Genomic DNA, 23,542 nt, shown 5'->3' on the forward strand with positions numbered 1-23,542 from the left:
GAGATGAATGCGTATCAACACACACAAATGTGTGGAACTGAATCCACAAGTTCTCAAATAACAGTTTTTTTCTAACATTGTCACCAGACAACATGGATTACAGGATTCTCTTCCATGCTTTACTCTCCAAGTTATTTTTGTTCTGAAGCCAATAAAATACATAACAGTGTATGTGTTCCATATTCCTTTTAACCCATGGACATTGTATACGCTCCAAAATTGTTATAAATATTTGGTTATGGGCTCTCCCATTCATTTGGCTCTGGACACATTACTGGTGCCCCCGCCAATAGTGTTTGAAGTCATGTGCATATGACATGGCACCACAGTTTTAAGAAGGATATTGACAAGCTGGAACGTGTGCACGGGAGGGCGACCAAGATGATCAAGGGTATGGAAACCAAGCTTTATGAGGAAAGGTTGAGGGAGTTGGGTATGCTTAGTCTGGAAAAGAAAAGACTGAGAGGAGATATAATAGGCATCTTCAAATATCTGAAGAGCTGTCACATGGAGGATGGAGCAAGCTTGTTTGCTGAGGCTTCAAGGGGTAGAACATGAACCAATGGATTCAAATAGCAAGAAAGGAGATTCCAACGAAACATTGGGAATAAGTTTCTGACAGTAAGAGCTGTTCGACAGTCAAATGGGCTCCCTCAGAAGGTGGTGGCCTCACCATCCTTGGAAGCTTTTAAGCAGAGGTTATGGGGCCATCTGTCCAGGATTCTGTAGCTATGATTCCTGGATTGTTGGGTCCTTTCCAACTCTACAATTCTATGGCTCTATGACATTAGCCACAATTTGTATCTGCCTTGTAATTTTTGAGAAATACAGCTGTTGGATGTACTTCCCCTCAAACCAGCTTCCATCTGATTTGAAAATGTAAGGCACATTCACTTCATGATGAAACTGTGATGTATACACTCGAAAACCAAAAACAAGTTCTCTCCCTATTGCTTCGACACATGTGCAAATGCCAGCTGTGAGAATAGGCGTTTTCCAGTGGGGGGGGATGCTAATCCCACCTTCCTTGCGTGCAACGCTTACTCTAAAGGTATTCTCCCGAAGAAGCAGTGATTCCTTTGGTACCGATTCGTCCCCCGCCCCCTCTCTTTCGACCCTGGGTCCCTCCCACCGCCGCGTCCCTCCGATCCTCCCGGTTAAGGTGGAAGGGGATGGCCGAAGCCACCTTAAAGGTAGCCTCGGGCAAGGCGGGCGCACCTCGGCGCTGCGGACCCCTAAAGCCCCACCGGGAGCCGGCGGCCCCTTCCTTCCCGCTCTCCCGGAAGCCGAGCTGCCGACTGAGGCAGGGGGAGAAGAAGAACGCGAGGAGGCGACCACGGGGGCTGGGTGGGCGGGGGAAGCGGCTGGGCGGGCAGCCCTCCTCCCGCCATTGGTGGGCGCCCCTCTCTCCCGGGGAGCCCGAGGAGGCGCCGATTGGCTGCCGGCGCTTGTCAGTCGGCGAGGGCCGAGTTCCATTGCTGGCTGGGCGTGCGGCGTGAATCGCTGCTGCTGCTGCTGCCGCGGCGGCTGGTGCAGCTGCGGGGAGAGCGGGGCTGGCGGCGCGGCGGCGGCGGAGGGAGAAGGGATGCTGGCGGAATGGGCGGCCGGGCAGGAAAGCGGCGAGCGGGAGCCGGAACTCCGCTGAGAAGCGTCCGCGCTGCTGCTGCCAGTCAAGGGAAGGACGTGAGCCGAGCCCCGCCGGTGAGGTTTGGCGCCGGGCAGGATTCTTTCTGGGTGTGTGTGTGTGTGTGTGTATTGTGGCTGTGCGTGAGGGGCAGGATCTCCCCGCGCAGCATCCGTTGTTGGAAGGGCTGGACTCGGGCGGCGCAGGGCAGGGGATCGGCCGCTCCCGGGCAGGGCTGGGCTGGGCTGGGGGGCGTTGAGCAAGATGTCTGGGCGAGGGGCGAGCGCGGCATGGGCGCCTGGAGGGCTTGGGCGCACTTGGCGGGGCAGAGGCGCCCGGCCGCCTCCGGAGCATCGCCCTGATGCTCGCATGCCCTTCAAGGAGGCTTCGCCGGCAGCCGGAACGCGAGGACGAAGGAGCATCCAGGAAGCCCCGCAGATGGAACTTTATTGGCCTAATTAAAAGAGGATTTGCATGGCGAGGGGAAGCGCGGATTGGCAAGGCAATGCCCTGGGCGCAGGTTGCTGGAGAGCAAGAGGGTTTGCTTGTTTGGGGGTTCTTTTTGCTTCTTGCAAGCGAAACTTCAGCTGGAGCCCGTGGCCTGGCGGGCTTTGCCCCGCAGCCCATGCCCGAAGTTGAGGAGGCGAGCCTCTGGACTGATCTCTCCTAGCAGCTTCGACCTCCTCAGACCTTAGGGTGAGTCAGGTAGGCAGCCGCCCAACTCCTTCCCTGCCCACCTCTGCCTTGGTTCCAATACCTATAGATCCACCGTGTGGATGCCCCGCTTTGGGTTCAGCTCACCTACTTTTCTGGAGCTTTTCCCGTGTGTGAGAGAGAGTACTACTGGAGGCGTGTGTCTGGCTGGGGGTTGGTGGAGAAGAGCAAGCTTTTGTTTTCATGTCTGAGCGAGAGAGTTGAGAAGTCCAGTGGCTCTCAGCTGTGAACTGTCAGTTCCCCACAATGGGATGCCGGATTATTTGCCAGCCTGCACTGTTTGACTTCCAAAGTGTATTGATGTCAGGGCAGCTGCTACTTTGCTTTTTTCCCCTCCCAAATAAGATGCGGGGATTTATTTATTTATTTTAAAAGACAGATTGCCAATTAAGAAAACAGCGTTAACCTTCTGTTTTTGTAACCATCACCGCAGGGGACTGGGTTTGTTTATTCTCCCACAGAAATTGCGTTAAATGAAAAAGGCTTTTTTTGTTCCCAACTCTGCTGATGGCTAATGCTGGTTGGTTGGTAGATTTGGAACCTTGCAACTTTGGGAAGTGGATGGGATGACCCATTGATGCTTGTTCCTTAATAGTTTTTTGAGGATTATTATTTTTAAAAGAAGAACTCCATGAATATTGATCCAAGAGGAGGTAATGGTGTTAGTCTGTTGTAGCAACGTTGAAGAAAGGGTCTTGTGGCACCTTTCGAAAAGCTAACTGATCTTGTGGTATAAGGTTTCATGGACGAGAAGTCGCTTGCTATCCTATACAAAAGTAAGTCTGTGAGGTTTACTCTCAAGTAAATGTGCATTGGATTGTGGCTGCAGCCATATGTATCCTCTTGAATATAACAAAGTGGGTTGCTTGTAGCAACAAAACCTTTTGGCATGATACATTGTAAGTCTTAAAGATACATCAGAACTTTCCCTGTTTTTTCCTTAGAGATATGCAACCTAATATTAAGCAGTTTTTCTCAGAAGTAAGGTGAAGTAATTCAGTGACACGTCAGTCGCCTGTTTGTCTTCTCGTGGTTCTTTGAGGGGTAAAAGCAATACAGAAATGAAGCAGAAAAAGCTACTCTGTGCATACTGAGAAAGAGCCAGCTAGTGGTCAAAAGACACTTGCCCAAGAGCTATTTAAAGAGAATAGCAACTTGGCTGAAATTTTGTTTGCAGAAAGTTTATTACAAAATCCCTGACCTTGACTTGCGGATAATAATGTGCAGTGCTGCTCTTGGCATGTTTACTCTGAAATAAGTTCAGTTGCGTTGGGGGGGGGCTTACTTCTTTGTAAGCGTAGTTAGGATCACAGTATTAAATTCTTCCAAACCTTAGGTCTCACCAGATGAGTTCTGGATTTACTGGGATGTGTTCTTTCTTCTTGAAGACTGGAAGCAATAAAACAAAGCAAAACTTCAGCTTATCCAGTGGTCTAATATGTTGCTCTGTTGGCTCCAATCTTGTACACACTTCCTAGGGAGTAAGCACCGTGGACCTCAATGGGAACTTACTCCTGAGTAAATATGCACAGGCTTGGGCTGCAGAACACTAGATTCTGAGTTGGTTAGTAGTGTTTTGTCATCTTAGAATGCATTGGTTGTTCTCATATCTTTCTTAAAAAGGAACGACTCCATGATGCAAAACATTAACTCTCTAATAGAGCAGTAGCTAACCCTCATAATTACGAGAGGGATCTTTATTTTTATTTTTTATGGTGCTTAATGCTTCTAAATTTTCTGAAGCATTGTGCCACTGATGTAATTAGCAGCCAAACACCAACACATTGGGGAAAGTGTAGCATATCTATGATCTTCCATCTGATGTAGAGTCTAATCTACATACCATTCTAATGATTTGTTAAATAATGGATTGTGATCTGCAGATACCTTGGCCTTATTAATTCAAAGCCAGTGGTGGAATGGTAGGGAGACTGCTCAAATATTTAAGATGGTATTTTGTTCTGCTAAAACCATCTGGTTCCCTGTTGGCATTTTTAGCTCTGGAAAAGTCTCACATAGTTTAGAAGTCTAGGAATGTGCCATGTTGCTTATGCGACCTCCTTCTCTAACACACATGAATTCTCTTCTCTGTTTCCAGGTTGTACTATCCACACTTTCCCTTGATGTCTGAATTGGGTAAACCATGGTTAGCATTCACTAATAATTCATGTTTTGCAAACCGACATCAAACCATGGTTTCAAGTTGTGCTTTGTTTGAGTGTTAGCACCAATCATGTTTTACTTGATTCAGACTTGGATGCTACATTGGAAAGCTGTGGTTAGGGCAACTTAGAAATGGATGAGTAATTGAAGTATCAGGGAGGGGATGGAGGGATGGAGTGTTTAAACCCACAATACACTCCCAGACCTCCAAAACATGGTGCAACCTGGGTTACTGTGTCTTGGTTGGATGCACAAATCCATTCATAATAGTTGAAAAACTAATGGGAAGTTAATGAAAGCTACATATTGACACCAGTGGGCTTTAGAATACTTAATCCTTTGGTCAAATCAGGTTGTCATTAACAGCATGTTTGTGTTTTGCACTAATAAGCTTTTATAGCTGAATTGTAAATATTAAGGGTAGGTTTTAATACTCAATGCTTTCCTTGGTCCCTATAAAACACAAATCTTCTGCCCTGCAATGCACTTATCAGAGAAAAATATATTTATTTACAGGAAACAGAACTGAAATGGTACTTTATCAGATTTATGAATTTTTGTCATATGGTGCTAAAAAAGTGTTAAACTGATGTGATGCAGTTAATGAAATCTATTTAAGATTTTTTTCGGTAGCTAGGTATGTTGCAGAGAGCTGTGTGCAGTTTGTTCTATTCCTACCTAGTGCTTTGTCATTCTAGTTTTTCCTGACCTACACCACTGGGTGCAGTCAGTGTCAATTTTTTCTAGCGGTCTAGTGACATAGACAAGTGCTGTTTTGTCAAAAGGCAAGGTTGAAACCCCCAAACTGATTTTCCTTGTGCCTTACATTGTATATTGGGGCTTCAATCCATTGTTCATTTGATTCCTGCGTACTCACTTGGGAAATCCTATTTACTTCAGCGCAATTATTCATCTGAATAGAAATATAGGAAATCTCCCTTATTTTTATTGTATTGCCTTACCTCTTAAGCTACTGGCCCTCTGGGCAGCTAATGCATTTGGAATTACAAAATAATGGGTTGTCAACAATGCTAGCCCTACTTGGAGTAAACCCATTAAAACTAAGGGGCCTAAGTTAGGCATGTGTATTAATTTCAGTGGGTCTGCTCTGAGTAGGACTAGCATTGAAAACTACTTGGTGCAAATAAGAATGATATTATAAGAATAAGAATAAAATCAAAGCAACGTAAAAGTAATTCATAACACAAAAGCTTCCATTTCAAAGGCCTGATGAAAGGGGCATTTCTTTGCCCTAAATGAAATGGATCTGGTAGGGAGCCAGCCCTTAAAAGACCGTGTGCAATGCAGATACATCAAATAACTAAGACACACCAAGTTCATTGAGGCTTACTCCCTGGTAAGCAGCCACAGGACTGCTTCCTCAGTGTATGGTATTGTTATTTTAATGGATCAAGAACTTTTTTTTTTACATTATTACAATCCTTTGTGTTCAAATTGTTGAATACACCAAACTTAACCACAATAAAGCTGTAAATGCTACTACTACAGAATAACTATTATTTAAAAAATAAAAGTGACTTAACTACCACAGGGCATATTTGCCGTATTTTTTTGTGTTTTGTCTTTGCATTAAAGTATGAAATGTCAAAAAGAGCATTCAGTTTCCATTCTGCCTTTCAAAATGGTAGTAGAAATATAAGTTTCTTCTGAAAATATATTTGAATCCTATTGCCTGGATAATTAGCAAGCTACTATATTTCTTTGAAAAAGAAACTCCTTATTTTCCTCATTGCATGAATGGGATGTAAACAATTAATTTATGTATGTGTTCGGCTTTTTTTAAAAATGGAATGAAACAGTCATTTTTGCACATGCCAACCTGCTGCCTGATTTAATTGCCCAAATAAAGATTATATCACAGCACTAAAATCTCAGTGGTGAAATTGGCAGCAATAAAGCGACTTACCAGGGTACAGCAGGAGAAAACAAAGCCCTTAAATATTGTGTTTGTATACAACAGGTCGAACTACTAAAGTGGTTTTTAAGAAGTGCAGAGGTGTTCTTCTTGTTAATTTAGTAATTTTATGAACCCTTCAAAATTGCGTTCTGACTGACATGGGAAAGTTACTCTTCTCCTTGAACTAAAGTTAATTGGTGACATCTATGTCTCCCATTGAAATGATGTTTTTATAAATGCACTTTTTTCAGGCACTCAGCAGACCTCCCACGGGCTACCAAGGCAACCAAGAGACGAAACTACACTGATCTGTCAGTTGCTGCCTTACATCTTCCAAGTTACTTGATGGTTTTCTTTGGGACATGCATAGATTATCCTTCATTTGCATGAAAGAACTTTGATCTTGGTTAGAAGAACATTTTCCTAATTTCTCTGATGCCCTCCCACCACCACCTAGTCTGAGGTCTGGATTCTTCGTCCAAGTCTCTCCACATACATCAAGACAGGTGTTTTGATGCATAACCATGTAATGGCTTGCAAAATCAGTGCACAACTCAAAAAGACCAGCTGGACAATTGTCATCTAGTAGTCTCAACCCCCAGAAAGAGTGGAAACGCAGAGTATATGAAGGTTCTGGAGACGGATGCCATTGTAGTATTGCTACCTATTTGTTGTCTATTATTGTCTTCAGTGTGTTTTGACAAACTAAATTCTTTATCATTCTTCTTAGAGCAGGGGTGGGGAACCTTTGACCTTTCAGATGTTGTTGGACTTCAGATGTTTCTGTCCAGCCCATCCAGCTCAGCCAATGGCCAAATATGACAGGAGTTGTGGTCCTGTACTGTCGAGAGGGCCACAGATCCCCCACCCCAGGGTTAGAGAATTGGTCTCTCTATTACCATCTTCTCTTAGCTGACAATGTTGGTGGTGGCCCATATTGCCTTAAGTGACTTGAGTTCATCATACCTGAGAGAACATATCCACCCCTTTGTCCCATCACAACCTGGAAGACCAACTGGAAATATCGTGTTATGTTTACAAGTCATACACCAAGCTGCAATGGCATTTATTTATTTTTAAACACTTATATTCCACCTTTTCCCAAAGAATGGATTCATGATGGCATACATAGCAAAGCCATATAGGCAGAGAGGCTATGATGGCTTCTTAACTTTGGATTTTGATTCTTTTGTTGATTTATTCAGATGCAAATGTGATTGTCTTCAAGAAGCAGTGGAATTTCCAGTTGACTTTGTGTATAAGGAGGGAAGAGGGGAATTTTGAGTGCCGTAGTTGCAGTTTGATTACAGTATTTTAACTGCCCAAATCCTTTGTATGCAGAGAGCAATAAATAAGAGGTAAAGAAAAGTTCCATAGGAAGTTACTAATGACATGTAGATGCAGAAAATGTCAGGAGAACTTCTAGTGAGGTCCACAAAAGCAACTGGAATACACTACCACCGCAATAAAAAGTCTGCAACTCTTATTGCTAATTTTCTATAATGATGGTTTTCAAACTGTGTTCCCTCTGTTAATTTTTTTTTAAGGACTACACTAAATGATGGATTTTAATTTAATAAGAAAGTTTTGGGGTTTGGTTTTTTTGCAGGAAACCCCCTAGATGATGTAGTCATTTATATTTATAAAAATTATAATTTTTTAAATTTTGCAAATACAGTTTTAATCAATATTAATAATTATATCCTCTAGGGTCCTGGACTTCATTGGAAGTTTCTTATGGGTTTCTTAATGAGAAAACTTGTTAACTGATAGACAAGATGTTTCTTTGCTATTGTTGATCTTCCCTTGCAAAGGCCAGTGGCTGGGGAATGTTGAGCAGTTTCTGTTGTGTGTTGTCAACTCCAGAGACAAATACAAAAGGGCCCTTTGGCAGGCAAAGGTTTTCCCTGTTGTAAATTTGAAAACCACCGCTCTAGAATTTGGGAAACAGTGCTAAAAGTGAGGTTTTGACATTTTGGAGAGGCTGGGTACCTCTGCCGCTCATGGACATCTATGGCTGACCCCTTATCCAGTTTCTATTGCTACAGGCAAGAAAACATCTTTTCATTTCCGTTGGAATTCCACAGTATTTTTACACGAACATTTCTTAACAAAGAAGCAGAGGAAGCAAAGTTAGGGTCGCAAATTTGTTTTCCAGGAAACCAATTAGTTCAGTGTGACAGAAGAAAGCGCTGATATTCAATCAGGAAGACATTACAAATAGATTGTCTACCTAAAGCTGTGTCTTTCAGGAGTGCTTCTGAGCTGAGCCAGGGAGAAAGGAAGGATGGGAAGAAAGTCTTTGTTCCTAATTATGAGGCTATGTCTCTAAAAAATATAATTAGATAGAGGGCTGGCTGTGCAGCCCAATTCTATGCATGTTTACCCATAAATTAGTCCCATTATCTTCAGTGGAGCTGACTTGCTAGCAAGCATGTTTTAGGATGGAATGCTTAGGAATAATACTGTCCATTCAAGGTATGTCCAGCAAGTAAGGTTGCAGTCTTTACTGGCGTAATTGGTAGACCAATTACTATGCTTTTGTTGATTAATCAAGGGCACATTTTAATCACTGGGCTGAAAAGGAAGGACACATTTGTTTACTTTGAAACCATTTGAGGTTTTGCCATGGAAATTAAAATGCTTAAGAGAGTTGTTTTCTTCTCACCATATGTGGTATCTTATAAAATATAAACAATGCACCATAATAACTTGGCCAGCCTTGGATTCTATCCACCTTGACTTTGTGTGTGTGTGTGTGTGTGTGTGTGTGTGTGTGTGTGTGTGAGAGAGAGAGAGAGAGAGAGAGAGAGAGAGAGATGCCTCTGGCTGTGGCAATTCTCCCATCTATCCTGCTTCAGCAATAGTGGGTGGGTGGCTTTTCCAAGTGTCACCCATAGCTAGTGCTACTTAACCTGAGAGGCAAAATAGGTGAAATGATGTAGCTAAGTGGTAGTTCATCTCCCTTGTATGCAGAAGTTCCCAGATTCAATCCCCAACATTGCCAGACAGGATTGGGAAAACAACCCTGTCCAAATATCCATTTCCAGTCTGTGTGGACAGTACTGAGTTAGTTAGCCCAATGGGTTAGTATATAAAGCTGCTTTCTGTTTCTGTGCTCTAGCCTGTTTGAAGAAGCATGTGAGATGACATTCTTCTGCAAGCCTCTGCTGATGTTTTGCAAGAAGAGTTTCTGTTGATGCTATCCTTTTGTTGGCTCATTTCCACTTCAGTGCTAAACCTGCTGTGGAGCACATTCTGATTCAAGGTTGAGAGTGTTTGGCTAACTTGCAACAAATGAGTAATTTTTTTGCCATAGCGGTAGGAACGATTGGAGGATTCAATCTTTCATTGCTGATCCACCCCTCCTGGACTAATGTGTACATAGGAATGTGGTTATCCAGCAACTTTGGCACTTCTGGGATGCTCCATGTTTTCTGTTCACATGATCACATTTAGAAATGCATCTTCTGGGAGAAAAATGTGCTTAGAAATTTAAATGTGAATTTTCATGTAGATTGTGTGTGTGTGAAAAGCAGCAGCAAATAATGCTGAAGTAATGTACATGCAGGATGGGACAGTCTTATAGGTGAGTGCATGCAAAAGTGATATGAACCACAAATACACTAATTCATTCATCCCTAGTAGATTCCCGTTTATGGTCACGGGAGCTTAGATACATGCAATAGAGACGTCCTCTCTGCACTCAGAGGGTGGTGTATAATTCTCATGAAAGAGACAGGGGCCAAAAATAGATTGAATCAACTATCCTTTTGATTTCATGTGTGTGTGTGTGTATGCACACACATACATATTTTAACAGTGCAATACATCTCAGAAATAAGTATAAAGTGGGAGTAGGATTGTACCCTAAAGCCTGTAACAGCTGCAGATTTGTTCAATTAGAAGATGGTCAACATAATGGAATTTTTATATCCATCAAAAGTCTCAAGTGGGAGGAGATGAGAGAGACAAGATCATCTCTGAAACACATTTAGAAGCCTCAGAAATTTTTGCAAAGGCTCATTTGGCAGCCTCTATACTATTATAATCCAAATCCTTTTACTCTGTCCTCTATTTCACGTTGCTAATCGTAGCTCCATTGTGTGGAATATTATTTACAAAATGACAGATGTGCTGATTTTGGATCAACTTTGAATGATGGAGTACTTGAATGCAGGACCTGCTGTCAGTGCTGAATTTAAGCTCACTGTTTTCAGCTTCACTTGGTAGCTTGTAGTTGGGACCTCCTGAATGGAATAAATTTTAGGGGGGCAGCTGCAAGCCCTCCTTCTGGCAGGGATCAGCTGCACTCAGGAATCAATCCTAGCTGGGCTTGTTTCTGAGGCCAGATTTAAAAGACACCAAATGCAAGAACTGAGAATCTTTTTCAAGGTTTCTGATTGTTGCTTTTGCAGTAGTGATTTTACCTGCCCTACAGCTGATGTGTGTGGTTGGTGGGCATAACTGAGGAAAATTGTCCCACAGGCTGAATTAGAACCCCTGGTGGGCCTAATTTGACCCATTGACTGGATGTTGTCCAGCTACTTATGTTCCTATGTTTCTAGATTCCAGGATAGGCAAAGTCAAGGGTTAGGGGATACTCTTAAATTAGCTGAAGGAATGTGAAGGTGACATTTGAACTTGGAAAGGTATTATCTTGTAAATGGTAGTAATGCACATAAAATGGACAGGAGTAAGATACTTAAGTGGTGATTCATGTGCTTTAAAATGCATGTGTGATTTTGCTTTGGCTAAAGAATTGGAGGCATAGCATGTTGGGGCTCATGCACACAGCATCCATATAAATGACTAAATTAAAGGAGGATGAATAATTAGGTTGATCATGCAGTTATTGTGTTCTCCTTTGATTCCGTAAGCTTTGTGATGACTGAAGAAATAGGCAGAACTCTTCAAACATTTCAGTGAATATCAACATCTTTCGGTCTCGTTATGCATTGATTCAGCTTAGTTGCTTTTGTGGTTAATTTTACTTTAAAATATGAAACAATGTATCAAAAATACCCACCTGTTTGCAAATGACATTACATGTTAAAACAAAACACATCAACCTCAAAGTAAACCACCTAACAAAAAATCAGAATACCCTCTACCCTATTGAGGTTCTTTGCTATTTTTCTACCAGAGAAGAGTTATGTTTTCATTTCCTTACTTTAGACACTTAAAAAAAACAATCCAATTTCTTATCTTTATAGCTAACGTCAACCCAAAGGGCTGCTTTCCCTCCACAGCAAAACAGAATAGAATTCTATCATGCTAGAATATCATTAAATATAATTCACATCCTCAGTCAACTTAACCCTGAGCCCCAAAGCTGACTGAATGAGAGGCTTTACTACGATTTCAAAAGGCACCTGGTGGTGGTAGAGAAAAGACATGGCAGAATCCAAGTACTGGGGAAAATGAAATGCCCAGATCGTATTCTATCAAGAGTAGAGTTGGAGGCAGAAATCTGATTTGGTTCTCTTTTTAAGGCAAGCCTACCTGATATGCACTTCCTGAAACAATACGCAAACTGAAATACAGTTCTATCTTTCACAGTTCAAACTTATTCAAATGCTGCTGTTATCCAATAGAAAATGCATACAAAAGTACATATGGGGAAAGTGTGCATATAGTTGCCAATCTTCCTTTCTTGGGCAAGATCCCTGAGCGGATGATTGTGGACCAGATCCAGGCACTCTTGGAGGAAACTGATTTTCTGGATCCATTTCAAACAGGGTTTAGGCCCAGTTTTGGGACAGAAACTGCTTGATGACCAACTGTATGAAGACCTCTGTTGGGAGAGAATCTGGGGGAAATGTGTCCCCGTTCATTCTCCTTGACCTCTCAGCAGCTTTCAATACCATCAGCCATGGTATCCTTCTGGAGTGGCTGTCCGAGTTGGAGGTGGGTGGCCCTACTTTGCAGCGGTTCTGGTCCTTCTTGGATGATCGCTCCCAGAGGGTGATCTTGGGGAGTGCTCTTTGGCCCCATGGAGCCTTCAATGTAGAGTTCCTCAAAAGTTCAATTTTATCCCCTACCTTATGCTGTTTAACATCTACATGAAACTGCTGAGTTGGAACATCCAGAGTTTTGTTAGCAAAATGCTGAGGACATACAGCTGTGCTTTACACCTGCAAGTATGTAAGTGGATGTGCCTCGGTAATGGACTGAATGAAAGACAACAAACTGATGCTCAATCCAGATAGGTACTGTTAGTGTTAGAATTCCTGCTCCGTGATTGCAGTCATGGGATTGTTGTCTTTCACATGATGTGGTATGTTTTGACTCTACAAAGTGGGAAGTGACAGAGACAGGATGTTTGTGTTACTGTGTTCCGTGAAGTGGGACTATTGTCCTTTGTTTTTTATCTTTGCTGTCTGATGCTAGAGAGAGAGGGAGCCATGTTTCAGTGCTCCGTGAGTGTTTATATGTAAATAAAGTAGATTAGCCAAAATGCTGAGTTGCTGAGGTCTGTCACGCGAACTGCGAAGTCTCTGCAGATCCCTAAGTGTGCCAGTGTCTGTTGGCATAGGTCGCTGTGATGTTGGGGCAGAAGAAAGCTTTTGAAGCTCCCAAACGACAGACCAGGAGGGAGAGAACATGTTAGTTGCGCATATATCTCTGCCAGGGTCCTACTCAAGTGTAGGACGAGCTCCTGACAGTTAGTGGGTGGTTCCCTAGACTGGATGGTTAGGAGGCTGCCTGCTCTTGCTGGGGTTACACTTCTTCTGAAGGAGCAGATACATAGCCTGGGGGTCCTTCTAGATTCTTTGCTGTCACTTGAGGCTCAGGTGGCCTCAGTAGCATGGAGTGCCTTCCATCAGCTTTGTCTTGTGGCCCAGCTGCACCTTTATCTGGACAGGGATAGGTAGGTAAGGGTAGAGCAAGCAGGTCCAGCCCAGTCAATGAAGGCAAAGTCAGAGCAAAGTTCTCTTACATGAAGCACAACAGGACCCTGGACAGCTCCAAATAGGTTATGCTGGCTTTCCCCTCCTAACATACCTAGAGAAAGACCTATCAGCTGGAATTTTGGGCCGACCAAAGCCTTATTTAATCTGATGTGACACAGTGTGGCTGGCTTCCTGTTTACCCTCTAGAGCAGTTTTAGGGGGAAGTTTGGGGCTGCAGGGAATGGGAGAGGAAAAAGGAAGTCCTGTTGAGTGAAGAGAACTCCAGTCTTGCAGCGTACATTGCAACCCTTACTTTAGTTACTAATGAACTTAAATTACATATATGTGGCAGAAATTGTCTTCAGTTCTTTGCTTCGTATTTGAAAGAGACAATGGAGTTCTTACCCAGCTTCCTGACTTGCATGTCCTCTAAGTCTTCCATAATGGCCTCCCGTTCTCTCACTCTCTGAAAGGGATTTTTCAGGTTGTATCCAATACTGCTGCTCCATTTGAACATCCTCCTCTTTTCTTCTCCTCTGCACTTTCAGGCAGCAGACATCACAATGTGACAGAAGAGGGAGAATACCTTACCTCAATCATTGCCTGCCCCCTGCATTTTTTAAATGTACAGTGGTACCTCGGGTTAAGAACTTAATTTGTTCTGGAGGTCCGTTCTTAACCTGAAACTGTTCTTAACCTGAAGCACCACTTTAGCTAATGGGGCCTCCTGCTGCTGCCGCACGATTTCTGTTCTCATCCTGAAGCAAAGTTCTTAACCCGAGGTACTATTTCTGGGTTAACGGAGTCTGTAACCTGAAGCGTCTGTAACCCGAGGTACCACTGTACTTGGAGGCTACTGAAAACTTTTCTGTTTAGCTGAACCTACCTAGATATGTGGAGTTGATGTGCCTTTTAATACAGTATATGACTTTATTCTATTTTTAACTGCTGATGTTATTTATATTTTAGGGTTTTTTTGTTAATTTGTTTTTAACTATGTTTTTCTTCAACAATTTTAATGTATATTTTATGTAAACCACTTAAAGGTTTTTTTTGTGGTTAATCAGCATACTAGCAATAAGTAAATATGAAACCTGCAGCCCAATTTCACAAGGGCAACTTGGTAAAGTGATAAGTGATAAAGACTACAATCCTATGTACACTTTCTTGGGACATTGATGTCAGTGGGGCTTGCTTCTGAGGAGATGCATAAATTGCTGCTAAAGTGTGTGGCTTTAAAAAAAACACCCAATAATGACAACAGTGGATTGAGCAATTAAACATTACAATATACAAATTATAAGAAATTATAGTATCTTTATTGTGTGACGTATGAGATCAGCCATATTCACGGTATGGGGGAAATCTGCAATTGTCTTCTTCTTAGCGTATTGTGTCCTGTCTTCAAAAGGGGCGGGAGAAGGAAGAAAATATTTATTTAGATCAGGGGTGGCCAACTCATAAGAGACTGTGATACTGTTCAGGTCAAAGTTGTTGAGCTATTTTTAGGAAGGAAAGCCCTGTTTTGGGGGGTTCAGAGAGGAGGAAGGTCTGTTTTTTGGGGGGGAGCCGGTGATCTACAAATGATCTACCACAGATGTCCAGTGATCACGATCTACCTGTTGGATGTGCCTGATTTAGACCATTTCTCTACCACTTGATATATATATATATATAAATATCTAATTGGGGTACAGAAAGTAGCAGCAATTCTGTTGACACTACGAAAACTGCATCATACTGAAGAAGTAATCGTATTATATCAATAATAACAGAATATAGATAGTGACAGTGTGGATAACTTTCAAAGAAACTGCTTTTCATTTAAGTAACTGTCACCTGCAATATAATTAAAATATCATTGTACCATAAAAGCCTTTCAATTGGCAAAGTGTTAGTTTTCTTTAGTCGCAGAAGATGGGGTCTGTTTATAATGAATGGTTTGCTTAGAGAGCAGTTATTCAGGGCAGGAGGAGCGATCCTCACCCAGGAAACATTTTTGACTGCTCTTTAGATGAGATGAAGACTAATTGAATTGACAGATTTAAGCTGGCTGGTACAGGACACAACATTGTCTGGAATGTAACACTGAAGTCAGTGGCATGGGTAGAGAACACTGAGAATGGCCATGGGCTTGTACCTAAGACATAAAAAGGTAAAGGTACCCCTGCCCGTACGGGCCAGTCGTATCCGACTCTAGGGTTGTGTGCTCATCTCACTTAAGAGGCCGGGAGCCAGCACTGTCCGCAGACACTTCCGGGTCACGTGGCCAGTGTGACGAAGCTGATCTGGCGAGCCAGTACCAGCGCAGCACACAGAAACGCCGTTTACCTTCCCGCTAGAAAGCGGTACCTATTTATCTACTTGCACTTAGGGGTGCTTTCGAACTGCTAGGTGAGCAGGAGCTGGGACCGAAAGATGGGAGCTCACCCCGCCACGGGGATTCGAACCACCGACCATACGATCGGCAAGTCCTAGGCTCAGTGGTTTAACCCACAGCACCACCCGCGGTCTATGTACTAGATATCAAAAGACCCAAAAAACCAAAACAAAACCCCACATCCTCTTTTGCTTTCAAAAGGCATTGCTATGGTTATTATTACATGTAAACAAGGAACACAACAAATTCTCATTGGAATGCAATGCTTCTTCCACTCCACCCTCTCTCATATATTCTTAAATATATCCAAGATCAGACTTTTGAACTTTGCTACGGAGCTTGCCGCTTTCTGCTTAAAAAAACCAACCACCCCTCTCCTGCCGATGGAGTCTTTGTGTTTTGTTGTATTATTATAGAGCAAATACCCCCCTAAAGAGAGGCATAAGAAAAATCTTCTTAAGAAAGAAGCAGAGAAGATTGTGAGGCTTTATTCAATTACTCCCTAAAGGGTTGAATGTGAGTATTGATTATATGCCTCTTTTAAAATAATAGTGGAGTTATCTGGGCAGTCCCTGAGTTCCAGAAATTGTGTACTGTATTTCTGGTTCCTTGTCTCTACACTAGGGGTGGAGATGTTGTTGGGCTACAACTGCCGTCATTCCTGACCATTGCCCATGCAGGTTGCCCTATTATATTCTGTGACCCCAAGAAAGTTAACATACCTATACTGAGGAGTTGGACTGAAACCCAGCATCGACTATATTTGGGTTGGCATGTTTTGGAGTAGTGACCTGAGTTTCGCATTCCTCACCTTATGAGCTGCTTTCTCTAAAGCTCTAATAAACCATGAGAAGTCATGTCAGAGCTTGTGAATTTGATTTGGGTTGCCAGTGTGTTGGAGGGAGCTGTTTGGCCCTTTTCAGGCTTTTTATTTTATTTTATAAAATGATATTTATTAAAAGTTTAACAGTTACAGAAAAAAGAAAAAAAGACAATAAAAAGTTACAATACTTCAAAAATAAAAAACACAATAAAAAACAGTACAACAAAATAATAAGAAAAACAAAAACATTTAAAAACAAAAACATTTAAAAACACATCCAGTATTTCCATATCTTTGTCTTTCATTTACTTGTTTCATCGACCTCCTCACACCTCCCTTTTTTGTATTCTAATTCAATTAGCTATTTCAGCAAATCCTTTCCATCTTTCTCAGTTTTTGTTCTATAATTTATCTTAACACAATTTGACCTTAAATTTTACACTTTGACCCATTAACAATCCATTTTTACTTAGTTCTTTATAACCTTTCTGCTAAAACCATGTAACTTCATTACATGAAGTTACATGAAGTTATGAAATGAAAATTTTTTTAAATGCCTTATTGGCTTGCTGCTATTGTCTTCTGCTTGATGCCAAACAGGCAGCCATACTTGTGCAAGTAGTAGCTTCAGCTCTTTTAAGTATTGGTGCCAGAAGATGGGATCTGTGTTCTGAAATGTACTGAGCTATGATAAATCCTCCCGAGCCGGCACTTTTGAGAACAAGTTTTTCTTTTTGTGTTCCTTCTCGTTTCTGTGCCTTTCTTTTGGGTTTGTGCTTTTATTATGTGCATCACACAGCAGGTGTGGATGTGATTTTGTTTTGTTTTTTATTGTTATTTTTTTGCTTTTATGAAATGATTTATGGTACAAACCCTGAGAACTGCAAGGTTTTTAAAATTCTCTTCTTTTCCCCAGGGATTTCTTTTGTGGGGGCGGGGGTAGTTCTTCTTTTGAAGAGACATTTGTGAATTGTAACATGAAATGGGCCATTGCGACTCCCATGTTCTCCAAGCGAGAGTGGGATGTCTGCAGTGCTAGGCTTTGATTGGAGTGATGCTTTGAATCCATGATGGTGCCACAACCTGATAAAATGAAGCCTTTTTTTTTTTTTTTTGAATGCTTGAATTTTAATCAGTTCCAGTCAATCACAGTTTTTGAAGTGATTTTGAGCACAGCTCCTTCTTTGTTTCTGCTGTATGGTAAGCAGGTCTTCTGCACAACGGATTGGGGTTAGCAAGCACCACCTTGCTCCCTCCCTCTACCTTCAAATCGCATGTCCTCTGCAATACATTAAATTATACTGCAGATTTATTTACTGCATGTTATAAGTAAGGAAGCACCCCTCTGCTTTTATTGAGGAACCCGAGAAGCACATTTCTATATTTGGGGAAAAAATGCACTGCATAGCCATAAAGAGATGTATCTTGATCTCCCCCCCCCCCTTTAAATTTGTTTTTATTTATTTTATTTAGAAAGATTTTTAAATTTCTCAGAGGTCTCTAAGCATGTTCTCCCCCCCCCCCAATGGAGTGCTTTCCCTACTGGTGACTGGGAATAAAAATTGTTGGGTTAGATCCAGATTAGCCCTCAGCAGAGTTCTGCTCATGCTGGAGGAAGGGGTAGTGAAATTATTTTTGCTTATTCCTCCTTCCCTTGCAACCCACTTTGCCCCCTGAAAAGTTGAACTCGAAGACTGAGGATCCTGCATGGAAGGTGGTGTTGAACACAGTTCCATCAAATGCCCTTCCAGTCACAGAGGAGCAATTCTAGATCCAACCATTGGTTTTTCATAGTTGATACTGTTATGTACTGAAGTTCTCACCCTGGGCAAGCAGGGGGATACTGTAGATAGTTATGCAAATAAGGGATCGAAAGTGACGTTCAGTGATTGGATAGTTTTAGACATTTGTTACAGTTACGTTGTACTGGAGCTCTATATAAGCAGGCTGACTGAACCCTTCAGTTCAGTTCTGTTCTGGCTTGTGAATAAACAAGAGCTGTTTGAAGAATCGCTGTGTCGTCGGATATGTTCACCCACAACTTAACAGATAAAGTTTTCTTGCTCAGTCGCATCTTCTTGTTTCTGCTCACCTTGGAACTTCGTCACAGCTCCGTCAGAGTTTTCCTGTTATATCCTCCTCTTTGTAAGGGACTTCCTTTCGGTCTTCCAGTCCATCTCTATCCCTTGGTGTTGGAGCTCTGAGACTGAGTGATGTCTTCTTCAGGGCTCAAGGAGTCTGGCATTTGAAACTGCTCCGGCTCTCTAGGACTGCCCTGCGCAGGTCCTCTCCAATTACTCATATTAATTATTGGCATCATTCAGCAATGATTTTGTCCCTGGAGCCAGGGCACGAAATAACTCTGCTTGGAAAGAAGAGAGGCCTTTCGAGAATGAGCTTTCCACAGAACTAACACAACAGAGGGAGCCTGCAGTACAGCACAGATTTTTATGGCTGTTGCTGTTGCTCACATTTCTTTCCTATCCTTCCACCATGGTCCCATCTGTGCTATACATTTAAAGCACTGTGATACTGCTTGGCTTCCCCCAAGAAATCCTGGGAGTGTAGTTTGTTAAGGGTGCTGAGGGTTGTTAAGAGACCCATATTTTCCTTAGAGCTACAATTCTCAAAGTGGTTTAACAATCAGCCTCTCTTCCCAGGGAACTCTTGAGAATTGTAGGGAAATAAGGGTCTGTAACAACTCTCAGCACCTTTAACAAACTACGCAGTCCCCGTGATTCTTTGGGGAGGAATCACAACTGTTTAAAGTGATATGATAATGGTTTTGAATGTATAGTGTTGATGGCACCTAAGTTGCTGAGGGCAGCAAACAATGGGGGTGATTCCATTCTCCCCCCCCCAAAAAAAAACCCGGTTCTGTAAGGCTGAGAGGGTGAGGTTAAGAGATCATGGCTGACCCATAAATTTTGAATAGGGAAGAAAATTGATTTTGTCTGCATTTTAATAAGAAACTACCCAATTTACACTTTTCAAACCAGTATGCTGACTGAAACATGGTTATCCCTTGAAATCTGCTATTCTCTGAATTTTGTGAAATGGGCCTCCAGCCACTGTGAACAAAAATAAACTTATTAGGGGAGAGGGTGTGCAAAAAATGCATTGCATTCATGAAAGTAACATACAAGGAAGGATTATATTAGGGAAAATTGCTTGCAAAAAACATGCATATTCATCAGACCTTTGTACAAAAATGTCTATTTTAAGAGAAATTAGCATTAAAATGCCAAGAAATTGAGAGGATATAATTGAAATTGACAGATTCATTCATCCTTACACAAGGCATGCTGGGAAAATCCCACCAATGGGAGATTTGACTCCCAACTGTCCTCTGTCCATTAGACCATTGTAAACAATACACCTTAGGTCTAAGAATTAAGGAGCTGCTTCAAATGTCCTGGGGGGGGGGGCATCATACTTGGGTATCTTCTGCCTCTAGCATAGTCCAGGAAAGGAGAAAATTTGAATTTTTCATATGATTATCTAGCATCTACTGCTCAAACTCTAATAGGTTTGTAACCATAGAAACTTTATTGAAATAATGGGTGATAAAAATTCTAAACAGGGAAGAATGTCAAAGATTAGGAATTGCAGGAAGAAGGGGCTGCACTTTCAACTCTTTGGGGGTGATGCTGTTCATAGAACATTCTGTCTTTAGTCAAACAAATTAGATGACTTCTGCTTGCCCCCCAGCAGGCTGGTCTCTGTATTTTAAAATCACTGCCTATCACTTGACATAATTAGCCACATTCTGTTAAAAGTCTGCTCATGCAAAAAAAAAAAAAAAAAAAAAAAAGCTGCATGGAAGGATCGTTAAACAAGATTTTTTAAAAAGTGTAGATGCATTGGGCAATATCTAGTATGGACTTTGTGCTGGTGGAAAGCACTCTTTAATGTGGTGCACCAGAAATTTGACATCCGGAATTGCCCCCAGTCAGTGTTAGAAACTCAGATATATAAGCTGGGTGCCAAATGGCTCCTTAAACCAAGGCTACAGTTGCCAAAAAGGAATGTCTAGTTGCCATATTAGGGCAAAGACAGCTCTAAAACCTTATTTTTCAAATGATGGACTGACTGGGATTATCACTTAAGCATCTGGCTAGATCAGATGACCACCTTGAGCTAGGTTAAGAACTTGTTGTTGTTGTTTGGTCATTTAGTTGTGTCCGACTCTTCGTGACCCCATGGGCCAGAGCACACCAAGCACTCCTGTCTTCCACTGCCTTCTCCAGTTTTGTCAAACTCATGTTAGTAGCTTCGAGAACACAGTCCAACCATCTCATCCTCTGTCGTCCCCTTCTCCTTGTGCCCTCCATCTTTCCCAACATCAGGGTCTTTTCCAGGGAGTCTTCTCTTCTCATGAGGTGGCCAAAGTATTGGAGCCTCAGCTTCAGGATCTGTCCTTCCAGTGAGCACTCAGGGCTGATTTCCTTAAGAATGGATAGGTTTGATCTTCTTGCAGTCCATGGGACTCTCAAGAGTCTCCTCCAGCACCATAATTCAAAAGCAGCAATTCTTCAGCGATCAGCCTTCTTTATGGTCCAGCTCTCACTTCCATACATCACTACTGGGAAAACCATAGCTTTAACTATGCAGACCTTTGTCGGCAAGGTGATGTCTCTACTTTTTAAGATGCTGTCTAGGTTTGTCATTGCTTTTCTCCCAAGAAGCAGGCGTCTTTTAATTTCATGACTGCTGTCACCATCTGCAGTGGAGCCCAAGAAAGTAAAATCTCCTACTGCCTCCATTTCTTGCCCCCTCTATATATCAGCTTATTCCTACCTCTTTTTCTTAAAGGTGACATGGACCATTCATAGTGTAGGAATAGTCTTCACAACTGTGAGCATGTCTGTGAACCTGCCCTGTGTTTTCCAGAATGGAGGCCTCGTTTGTGCAGTCTCTTGAAAGCCAAAAGTCAGCCTTAGTAGTGGGGGGTGGGGTGGGGAGAAGAAGCTCCTGTATCTATTCAAAAGTAGCTTCCCTCCCTGTTTTCTTTCTTTCAGTGGCATCACTTGAGGCTTTTGTTTGAGCATAAGGGAGCCCCGTGGCTGTGGCTGTGATATCAATAAGCAGGTCAAAATGGCATTTGACTGAGCTCTATTCACTGAATACTAGAAGCCAGCTCACTGGCACCCCTCTTCTTGCCTGAAGGATTCAGGACTGTAGTTCCACTCTTCAGTGCAACCAGGGCTGGATTAATATCGGCAAATGTAGAGTCATCTCCCACCTACCCACATACCTCGTTCCAGGTTCTCTGAAGCTATTAATAATTACAAATGTTAAACCAGAGAGGTCTTGGAGGAGAGACACCGAAAGCTCGGAGAAGCCTTTGAATTGCTGCATGGTTCTGATTGTCAGGAGCTAGCTAGTTATTTATTTACCGTATTTTCCTGTCTATAAGACACTCCCATGTATAAGACACCCCCTATTTTGGGGAACTCCAATTTAAGAAAATTGGGGGGGGGTCTCTGTGTATAGGGACGCGGGTGGCGCTGTGGGTAAAACCTCAGCGCCTAGGACTTGCCGATCTCATGGTCGGCGGTTCGAATCCCCGCGGCGGGGTGCGCTCCCGTCGTTCGGTCCCAGCGCCTGCCAACCTAGCAGTTCGAAAGCACCCCCGGGTGCAAGTAGATAAATAGGGACCGCTTACTGGCGGGAAGGTAAACGGCGTTTCCGTGTGCTGCGCTGGCTCGCCAGATGCAGCTTCGTCACACTGGCCACTTGACCCGGAAGTGTCTGTGGACAGCGCTGGCCCCCGGCCTCTAGAGTGAGATGAGCGCACATCCCTAGAGTCTGTCAAGACTGGCCCGTACGGGCAGGGGTACCTTTACCTTTACCTTTTACTCTGTGTATAAGACACCCCCAAATTTTTGACATTATTTTTTAGGGGGGGGGGAACCTAGTCTTACAAACAGAAAAATACGGTATTTAAACAAATCACCTACCACATCATCAAAATGCAAACTTCTCAGTGTGAGGGCATTTTGGGTTGTTGTTTCTCCTGTTTCTACATGGTTCTGCCCAAAAGGCTAAGGGAGCTGGGCATGTTAAGCCTGGAGAAGAGGAGGTTAAGGGGTGATATGATAGCCATGTTCAAATATATGAAAGGATGTCATATAGAGGAGGGAGAAAGGTTGTTTTCTGCTCCAGAGAAGCGGACACGGAGCAATGGATCCAAACTACAAGAAAGAAGATTCCACCTAAACATTAGGAAGAACTTCCTGACAGTAAGAGCTGTTCGACAGTGGAATTTGCTGCCAAGGAGTGTGGTGGAGTCTCCTTCTTTGGAGGTCTTTAAGCAGAGGCTTGACAGCCATATGTCAGGAGTGCTCTGATGGTGTTTCCTGCTTGGCAGGGGGTTGGACTCGATGGCCCTTGTGGTCTATTCCAACTCTATGATTCTATGAAAAGCTGGAGAAAGAGAACGCAGTTATCAGCAGCAAAAAAGAAGAAGAAGAAAGAACATGCAGTATAGCAGCCTTTTGTTTTGGTCTCCCAACTCCCATTGTCCTCCACCCATTGGCCCTGCTGGCTGATGGGAGTTGGAGTTCAGTGACTTTTGTTTGGTGGGGACAGGGAGGAGTTGGATTGGGCAAAGACTGAATCCTAAGATGGACCAGCCACCATAAAATAGCAGTAGGCCTGATTCAGGGCTCTCTGCTGTTCCATTCTGAAGTTGTTGCAGTAAAGGTATAACATTTTCCTGCCCTTGCTACCTTCCATCCTGACCATTGCAAGTTGTGGGGCTGCAGTGGCTCCATTGCTCCATTAAACCCCAACACTGCCTCCCACCACCAGGGTTTTGATTGTGCTCTTGGGATCAGGGTGTTAGGCCGCCATCCTGTTTATAGGGGCAAATAGGTACTAAATAAATTCTGTTGAACGTATAGCTATTGTCAGTAAAAATCGACCACATGTAATCACTTGTTACCTTCTAGAACAGAGTTGGGTCTTCAGCTGTTTTTGGACTATAATTCTCATCATCCCTGACCACTGGTCCTGCTAG

The 23,542-nt window shown here is 42.7% G+C and overlaps 1 protein-coding gene across 3 annotated transcripts in view; it reads left to right on the top strand.

Annotated features, from left to right (window-relative positions):
* Positions 1-1,466: 1,466 nt before the first annotated feature.
* The window catches only part of B3GALT1 (beta-1,3-galactosyltransferase 1), a 335,318-nt gene continuing 313,242 nt past the window's right edge, over positions 1,467-23,542 (top strand). The window contains exon 1 of one of the 3 annotated variants that reach the window (XM_077936957.1): positions 1,467-1,701. The gene's annotated coding sequence lies outside the window, so the exon portion shown is untranslated. Of the gene's footprint in view, positions 1,735-23,542 lie in introns of all 3 variants that reach the window. The other 2 variants (XM_028747710.2, XM_028747700.2) reach the window with 2 other exon arrangements.

This window comes from Podarcis muralis, chromosome 1, assembly GCF_964188315.1.
Source record: "Podarcis muralis chromosome 1, rPodMur119.hap1.1, whole genome shotgun sequence".
Classification (NCBI taxonomy): domain Eukaryota; kingdom Metazoa; phylum Chordata; class Lepidosauria; order Squamata; family Lacertidae; genus Podarcis; species Podarcis muralis.